This window comes from Lemur catta, chromosome 6, assembly GCF_020740605.2.
Source record: "Lemur catta isolate mLemCat1 chromosome 6, mLemCat1.pri, whole genome shotgun sequence".
NCBI lineage: Eukaryota > Metazoa > Chordata > Mammalia > Primates > Lemuridae > Lemur > Lemur catta.
In genome coordinates, this window is record NC_059133.1 from 67,919,764 (window position 1) to 67,929,369 (window position 9,606).

A 9,606-nucleotide genomic window follows, 5' to 3' on the forward strand; every position below is an offset into this window, starting at 1 on the left:
ATGCCAATATGAAAAAAACATTATTAGGGGAAAATATAAGGAAATGTTTGTAAATAGCAGAGTGAGGAAGAAGTTTATAAACATACAGAAGCCATATGAGATATGAGATGGTGGGGGAGCAGCAATGTTGTCTGCAAAAGTTTACTGGTAAAAGCAGATGTTAAGACAATGAAGGAGGGCTCTGAAGGTTTTATCAGACTAACCCCCTCCCCCTCCAGCACATCAGCACAGCTATTTGTCTATAGTTTCCTTGATGATGAGGGGATAGGTCAGAAGAGATTCATGAGATTACTGACCATGTGCTAGGCACCATGCCAGGCACTGTGGCTGCAGAGATGATTCCATTCCACAGTGCAAGAACTTACAGTCTTGTGAATCGGGCAGATGTCTGTTCATAATACAGGCAGCATGGAGGCAACAAGTTGTGGACAGGCAGCAAAAATCACAGTGTACCAGCCTTGAAATTGGGTTTTACTTCAGGGAAGAAAATATAGACCAGAGGTCCATGAAATGGTGAAAACCAGAATAATCATCTAAAGACACATCTGTTTAGATTTTACCCTGTTCATGTATATTCTAGAGATCTTTCTGGGATCCTGAAAACTACTTGTTTTGCCTTAACCTCGGTTGCCCCATTTATGAAGGTCTCGAACTAGCTAATCCTTAAGATTGCTTCTTGTTGCAACATTACACAGCAGCCTTTCAAACAGCTTCAAAATCATAAGACAGGCATCCAGGCCATAGATCATACCTTGTCCTAGAATATATATATTAATCATGTGTGCTACAACTGCTTTAGGTCTGCTCTGTAAGTTTTTCCTGCAGCTAAACTGTTTCTAGAATAGACTCTCTCTCTATCACCTTCCTGGGATCCAGGAACTCATAAAAATTTTTCATAAGGTTTCATGAATCTTTTGTGCTACCACTTTTGCATTCCCATAAAGAAATGTGCCTTCTTGTATAAACTCCTTAAAAATTTTATTTTGCAAGTGCATAAGTATATAGCTTTGCGAAGACTTTTGGCTAAGAAAACTGGGCATTGCTCCTTAAGTACATATACTGTGTGCAATGGAAAGAGCATTGCCTGGGAAGGAAAAGGCCTGCATCCTTATTTCAGCAAAGTCACTAGCCTACACAGTATTAGACAGTATCTTCCACTTAGTGGGCACTCAGTAGATACCTATGGAATTGAATTTGAGCTGGCTGGTAGGCCAGTATTGTGAAGGGTTTTGATGTTGTAACACTACCACCTAGTGGGAAATCTGATCAGGAAAAAAAATTCAAGGTGTTCCTAAATACATTCTTTTAAACACCTGTGAATCAAATGTCATGGATACATTTAGCCAGCATTTCTTACAGTATGATCAATGGAGTCACACTATATGCATAAATGACATATGAAAAAAGACATTGTGGTCAAGCAATTTTTGATAATCCAAAGGATAATAAAACAAAAATAAATAAACCTTTTTTAATGGGGGGGGGTTCTCAAAGGATTTAATATGCTACTTTGCACTTTGACTCTCCAAGAAAGAGGATATTGAAGATAGTCTCGATTCTATGGCATACTTTATTCATCTTGTAATCTTTTTGAAATCAGGATTTGTCTTATAATTACTGCATATATTTAATGTACCAATAGGCTTTGCTCCAAAAGTTATTAAATCAATGGCAAGACTTATAATTAATTTTGCTTTTATTGAGGATAAATATAGCAATATGCAGATTTCACACCTTTATTTGAATATTGGTTCATCTCCACACCACCATCCCCCAGAGTAGTGTCTTCCGGATGTTCCTTCTTAAACATTTTATGCCAAAGTTAGCACGAATTATAAACCAAGAGTCACTGTAAGTAAATTGGAAAATAAAAGCCATTCTTGGCCGGGCGCAGGGGCTCACGCCTGTAATCTTAGCACTCTGGGAGGCCGAGGCAGGTGGATCGCTTGAGCTCAGAAGTTCGAGACCAGCCTGAGCAAGAGCGAGACCCCTGTGTCTACTAAAAATAGAAAGAAATTATCTGGCCAACTAAAATATATATACAGAAAAAAAATTAGCCGGGCATGGTGGCGCATGCCTGTAGTCCCAACTACTTGGGAGGCTGAGGCAGTAGGATCACTTAAGCCCAGGAGTTTGAAGTTGCTGTGAGCTAGGCTGACGCCACGGCACTCACTCTAGCCCGGGCAACAAAGCGAGACTCTGTCTCAAAAAAAAAAAAAAAAAAAGCCATTCTCACTGGAGTTAAGTGATATCCCATTGTGGTTTTGATTTGCATTTCCCCGATGATTAGAGATGTTGAACAATTTTCCATATGTTTGTTGGCCATTAGTCTATCTTCTTTTGAAAAGTTTCTATTCATGTCCTTGCCCACTTTTTGATAGGGTTGTTTGATTTTTTTTTCCTGTTAATTTTCCTGAGTTCTATACAGATTCTAATTATTAGCCCTTTATCAGATGTGTAGCGTGCAAATATTTTCTCCCATCCTGTAGGTTGTCTGTTCACACTAGTGATAGTTTCCTTGGCTGTGCAGAAGCTTTTTAATTTGATCAGGCCCCATTTATTTATTTTCATCACTGCTGTGATTGCTTTTGGGGTCTTCATAAATTCTTTGCCTAGTCCAGTGTCTGTAAGAGTTTCTCCAACATTTTCTTCTAGAATTCTTATAGTTTCATGCCTTAGGTTTAAGTCTGCTATCCATTGTGAGTTGATTTTTGTGAGTGGTGAGAGGTGTGGATCCTGTTTCAGTCTTCAGCATGAGGCTATCCAATTTTCCCAGCACCATTTATTGAATAAGGATTCTTTTCCCCAGTGTATGTTTTTGTCTGCTTTGTCAAAGATCAGATGACATTATTATTTTTTCTATTACTTTATGAGATACTCATGAATGTGTGCCTCATGTCAATGTAATGAGATGACAGTAATTCTATGATTTTTCATCAAAAATTGTATATGCACCATGGTTTTAACTATCCACAAACTTAGCTGCCCATCACTTTCCACTAGACATTGATGTTCTTTTAAAAAAAAAAAAATCTCCTGATTGTGATGATTAAAAGTAAAATAAAATCTAAAAATTTATAGATAAGTACCCTGTGGTCTGTTGATTATTGTTTAATATAGGCTCTAACTGGTTTCCACTGCCAGGCAACAAATTAAAGAATTAAAGGTCCTAATAAATAATCCATTTTAAGATGAAAATGAATGGAATGAATTGTTCTCAGAAAGAGACTCTGAGACAGAGAGGAAGCAACTTGCTTGTTATCACTTTGGAAAACATAAGTCCAGTCCAGGCGTGGTGGATCACGCCTGTAATCCTAGCACTCTGGGAGGCCAAGGCGGGAGGATCACTTAAGCTTAGGAGTTCAAGACCAGCCTGAGTGAGAGAGAGACCCTGTCTCTATTTTTTTTTTAATTTTTTGTATACAAATAATAATAAAAAAGAAAGAAAACGTAAGTCCAACATTCTGCTAATGCTTATGTCTAGAAAATGCTGTACTTTTCCAGTAATTCCTACACAGAGATTCTGTGCAGAGATGTCATGACAGATCACGCCATGTATTCATTGACTATTATATACCTCACTACCAACACCTCTACTAGAATATAAACTATAAACTAGAGGCCTTGTCTGACTTATTCTTCACTGTGTTCTAGTGCCTATAATGTTGTCTAGCCCATAGTAAGTACTCAATTAAAGAAGAAATCAATGGTATCTTAGTTTAACACAGATTTTTTTCCCAACACATACTAAAAAGAACAATGTCAGCCAGATGTAAGACATTAAATAAACTTTTATAACATCCCTACCACAGTAAAAGCACCAGGTCTTACCAAAAATTGCTCATTTTAATAAGCAATTTTTAAAATAGTGCTATAGATTCCCTAAAGACAAGTAAAAAACAAGTAAAATCGGTGGAACTCGGGTACTGCCAGACGCGTGGCGTGGGGACGCAGGCTCGCAGGGTGACAGGAGTTGTTTCTGGCCCTTCTGGTGATCCGGGTTGGGGTGCCGGCAAAGAAACAATGGAGACAATTCTGGAGCAGCAGTGGCGCTATCAGGAGGAGAAGGAATGGCTTATGGACGTCATGGCCAAAGAGATGCTCACAAAGAAGTCCATGCTCCAGGACCAGATCAATTCCGACCACCGCACTCGGGCCATGCAAGATAGATATATGGAGGTCAGTGGGAACCTGAGGGATTTGTATGATGATAAGGATGGGTTACGAAAGGAGGAGCTCAATGCTATTTCAGGACCCAATGAGTTTGCTGAATTCTATAATAGACTCAAGCAAATAAAGGAATTCCACCGGAAGCACCCAAATGAGAAGCTGGATTATATCACATAGCTGTCCATCTTCGACCAGTTATTTGACATTCCTAAAGAAAGGAAGAATGCAGAGTATAAAAGATACCTAGAGATGCTGCTTGAGTACCTTCAGGATTACACAGATAGAGTGAAGCCCCTCCAAGATCAGAATGAACTTTTTGGGAAGATTCAGATTGAGTTTGAGAAGAAGTGGGAGAATGGTACCTTCCCTGGTTGGCTGAAAGAGACAAGCAGTGCCCTGACTCATGCTGGAGCCCATCTTGACCTCTCTGCATTCTCCTCCTGGGAGGAGTTGGCCTCCTGGGTCTGGACAGATTGAAATCTGCACTCTTAGCGTTAGGCCTGAAATGTGGCACGACCCTAGAAGAGCGAACCCAGAGACTATTCAGCACCAAAGGAAAGTCCCTGGAGTCACTTGACACTTCTCTGTTTGCCAAAAATCCCAAGTCAAAGAGCACCAAGCAAGACACTGAGAGGAACAAAGACATTGCTTTTCTAGAAGCCCAGATCTATGAATATGTAGAGATTCTTGGGGAACAGCGACATCTTACTCATGAAAATGTACAATGCAAGCAAGCAAGGACAGGAGAAGAGCCAGAAGAGGAGGAAGAACAGATCAGTGAGAGTGAAAGTGAAGATGAAGAGAATGAGATCATTTACAACCCCAAAAAACTGCCCCTTGGCTGGGATGGCAAACTCATTCCCTACTGGCTGTATAAGCTTCATGGACTAAACATCAACTACAACTGTGAAATTTGTGGAAACTACACCTACTGAGGACGCAAGGCCTTCCAACAGCACTTTGCTGAATGGCGTCATGCTCATGGCATGAGGTGTTTGGGCATCCCAAACACTGCCCACTTTGCTAATGTGACACAGATTGAAGATGCTGTCTCCTTGTGGGCCAAGCTGAAACTGCAGAAGGCTTCAGAGCGATGGCAGCCCGACACTAAGGAAGAATGTGAAGACTCCAGTGGGAATGTTGTGAATAAGAAGACATATGAGGATCTGAAAAGACAAGGACTGCTCTAGTGTTCAGGGATGTAGCTCAGCTTTTGGGCTTGCCCACGCTTCCCTGAGATTTGCATTTTCTACTTCCTCCAACCAAATGCTCAAAGACCCTTTACTATGTAGTCTTATGGTCTAGCATGCATCTTGAAGAAACAAGGCATGCTGACAGATTGCAGGGTTGAGGTGTGTTTTATCTTTGTTTTATATTAAAAAAGAGTCTTCCAGAAAAAAAAAACGTAAAATGCAAGCATTTTCTTTTTAAAGCAATTTTAACTTCAGAAGTACATGTTTGTGTAACCCTAGCACTTTGGGAGCCTGAGGTGGGAGGATTGCTTGAGGCCAAGAGTTTGAGACCAGCCTGGACAACACAGGAAGACTCTGTCTCTACAAAAAATAGAAAAATTATCCAGGCATGGTAGTACATGCCTATAGTCCTAGGTACTTGGGAGGCTGAGGCAGGAGGACCACCTGAGCCCAGGAGTTTGAGGTTGCAGTGAGCTATGATGGTGCCACTGCACTCTAGCCTGGGCAACAGAGCAAGACCTTGTCTAAAAAAAAAAAAAAATAGAAAAACATGTTTGACTTTATTCAAAAGATTAAGATTTCCCTCCTTAGTACCACCCCCCCCATGCTTATTTGGAAGCACTTTTCCAGTGTCTAGACATAGGCACTAACAGGAATCTGGACTTACATATAAATGGAATCATCCTATACTGTTGCTCTGCAACTTTTTCTTTATGCTTAAAATGAGATGTATTTTGTACATATTTTGGTTTCAAAACATATTGATTTTTTTATCTTTTTATGCCCAAGCATCTCCTGAATAAGGAGAAGAGCAGACCACAGACATATCTTTACACTATTGACTGGAATTTGAGAACTCTGCTCTCAACGACCCTATCCCTCATTTCCAACCTCCTCCCCAAAAACAGGAAGAAGTACACCCCTCCAGAGATAATAAATATCGATTTCTCTAGACTCTCCCATTCCTTCTCAGAGCAGCCATTTGAAACCTTATATTAGTTTGCCAGTGCTCCCATAACAAATCCCACAGACGGGTGGCTTAAACAACAGAAATTCATTCTCACACAGTTTTGGACGTTAGCAGTCCAAAACCTAGGTGTCAGCAGGGTTATTTCTTGTGAGGCCTCCCTCATTGGCTAGCAGATGGCCATCCTTTTGTTATGTCAGGACACCATCTTCCATCTGTGCATATCTGTGTCCTAATCTCCTCTTCTTATAAGGGCATCAGTCATGTTGGGCAAGAGTCTATCCTAATGACCTCATTTTACATCTTTTTTAAAATTTTTTTTATTTCAGCATATTACGGGGGTACAAATGTTTAGGTTACATATATTGCCTTTGCCCCACCCAAATCAGAGCTTGAAGTGTGTTCATCCCCCAAACGGTGCACACCGCACCCATTAGATGTGCATATACCCATCCCCTCCTCTCCCCTCCCACCTGCCCGACACCCGATGAATGTTACTACTATATGTGCACGTAAGTATCTCATTTTACATCTTTAAAGACACTTTCTCCAAATACAGTCACATTCTGGGTAGTGGGAATTAGGATTTAAAAACACAAATTTGGAGGGGGGAACACCATTCATCCCATAACAAACCTATATTTAAGAGTACATTCATGTTTCCATAACATATACATTGAAAGGTTAATTTTAGCAATAGGAACTATGAGACTACAGTACTTTACCAAAATTCTGAATTAAGTAACACATGCAGGGGAACTACAACTTTGATTGGAGTTTCCAGTTATAGGCAAAGATAGAGATGGTTTTGCTTAAGGTATTTATGTTTAATGTATTTATGTTTTTCCATTTGGATTTTACTGCTCATCTATACTTCTATTTATCAGAATGGATGCTTAATGGAAAACATACTTATCTACCATGTTAAATTATTGTCAGAAAATAATGGCATCAATGCAAGCCAATAGCAGTTGAAGAGACATGATCATCCAACTTTCTGCACTTGATAAAAATGAAGTATTTTAAACATGCTTAATGCAGCCACTCATCATTCTGTCATCCAGGCATTTCCATTTCCCAGTGAGACTCCAGCCTCAATTGCATCTTCAATTTATGCAATATCTATTACCCATGCCATCTGATATGGCACAACCTTTTCACGAAGCACCTACTGGGGAGTAATTTCTCTTTGCATAATTTCCACATTGATTTCCAAGACACCAACTGCCTGAATAACAATCAAGGTGCAGATTAATCCCCCACTCACCTGAATTCTTTAACTCGGGAATTATTCTCATTTATTAACCTTGGTGTGAACAATTTGAAGCACCTAACCTGCAAAAGGTAATGACAGGGACAGAGCTCAGAGGCAGGTTTGAGCTGGTGGGAGCCTCTGTCACAGTGGGGTCACTGACCCACTGGTTTCAGTCTTTTCCTGTGAGCAAAAAGAAAAAGAGCCTGAGGAAGTATTTGACTTATTCCATCTGAGAAATAATCTCCCTTTGATAAGGGAGATAAAACAATCCAGTTTATGATTGTCATTGTTTTTTAATTTCCTGTGTATGTGATAAACATAATTTAGGCTCAGGGTATAGAATATATTGAGAGAAAAAGTCCTGAGTAAATTTCTTTTTAGTATCAGAAGCAGAGGGCTGCATAGAGAAAGAGCTGAGAAACTTATGTTGGTGTCTTGTACTCTAATATCTCCTGTGATGACCAGCAGTGCCAAGATCACATTACATTGGAGCCCCTGTTAACATACAGGGACTATTAGAAACCATCACAGGTGACTTCAGTACCTCAGCTATGTTAGCAGGTGGGAAAGAGGATATTTCAAATGTCCTCTATCCTGCAAAATAACCAAAAAGTAATAGACTGTGATCACCAGTACATACAAGAAGTTCTCCAGGGTCCCCCACTCTGCAGTTGTAGATATATTCTAAACACAAAGAACACAGTAGTTCAACACTCATGTGCACGTACGGTAGTAAAATTCAACAGAAACCAGGCAGGTGGGAGGGGAAGGAGGGGACGGGTAAATTCACACCTAACAGGTACAAGGTGCTCTGTCTTGGTGATGTGCACACTTATAACTTTGACTCAAATGGCACAAAAGTAATTCATGTAACCAAAACATTTGTACCCCAGTAATACTCTGAAATAAAAAAAAAAACACAGTAGAATGCAACATCATAAATATTTCAAGAATTAGTTGATTTATAAGCAAAGCACTTCTACATCCAGGAAAATCCATTTTATCAATGTGGGTGGAAGAAAGTGGGCAGGAAGCTGGGCGCGGTGGCTCATGCCTGTAATCCTAGCCCTCTGGGAGGCCAAGGCGGGTGGATCGCTCAAGGTCAAGAGTTCGAGACCAGCCTGAGCGAGACCTTGTCTCTACTAAAAATAGAAATAAAAAATATCTGGACAACTAAAAATATATATAGAAAAAAAATTAGCCGGGCATGGTGGCGCGTGCCTGTAGTCCCAGCTACTCGGGAGGCTGTGGCAGTAGGATCGCTTGAGCCCAGGAGTTTGAGGTTGCTGTGAGCTAGGCTGACGCCACGGCACTCACTCTAGCCTGGGCAACAAAGTGAGACTCTGTCTCAAAAAAAAAAAAAAAGAAAGTGGGCAGGGGATAGACTCGTGTTTGTCTTTTCAAAATTACATAAGCCCTAAAACTTGTATTAAAATCTGGGGACAAAACCTGAAAAATCACAAACTTAAAATGATCGGATCACTAAGAAATGACCTTTATCCAACACAAACACACACACACACACACACACACACACACATGCACACACACACACTTCATGTTTACAGATCTTCGCCTTGTTATTCCTGAAACTTCTAAGACAGAGCTGAGTCTCAGGCTCTGTTTACCAAATGATGACAGACTTCACCATACTCCTCTTCTGCTCCTAGACAGACCAAGGAGCACCTGTTAAGTGTGACGTCCTCCTGCTTCGCTCTCCCTCTAACCCAGGAGGACCAGGCATGTGCCTTTTGGCCCAGCCCCACACCCTAGATCCATGGCCTGCAACAGGTCATGTCCCCTCTCCTTCATTTCACTATAAAGAAGCACCTTCAACACTCTGCCTGGGAATCTCCTTAACTAGATCACCCAGTTCATTAGATATATTTTCTACATGTTGCATTACCTCAATTCAAAAGACTTAGCTAGGGCCGGGGGCAGTGGCTCATGCCTATAATCCTAGCACTCTAGGAGGCCAAGGCAGGAGGATCACTCAAGGTCAGGAGTTCAAGACCAGCCTG

At 40.7% G+C, this 9,606-nt stretch overlaps 1 pseudogene across 1 annotated transcript; it reads left to right on the forward strand.

The window, feature by feature from the left end:
• The first annotated feature begins 3,995 nt into the window (after nt 1–3,995).
• On the forward strand, nt 3,996–5,384 carry LOC123639865 (annotated as a pseudogene). The gene has a single exon (XR_006735824.1). The product of XR_006735824.1 is annotated as a splicing factor 3A subunit 3-like (transcript).
• The last annotated feature ends 4,222 nt before the right edge of the window (nt 5,385–9,606 follow it).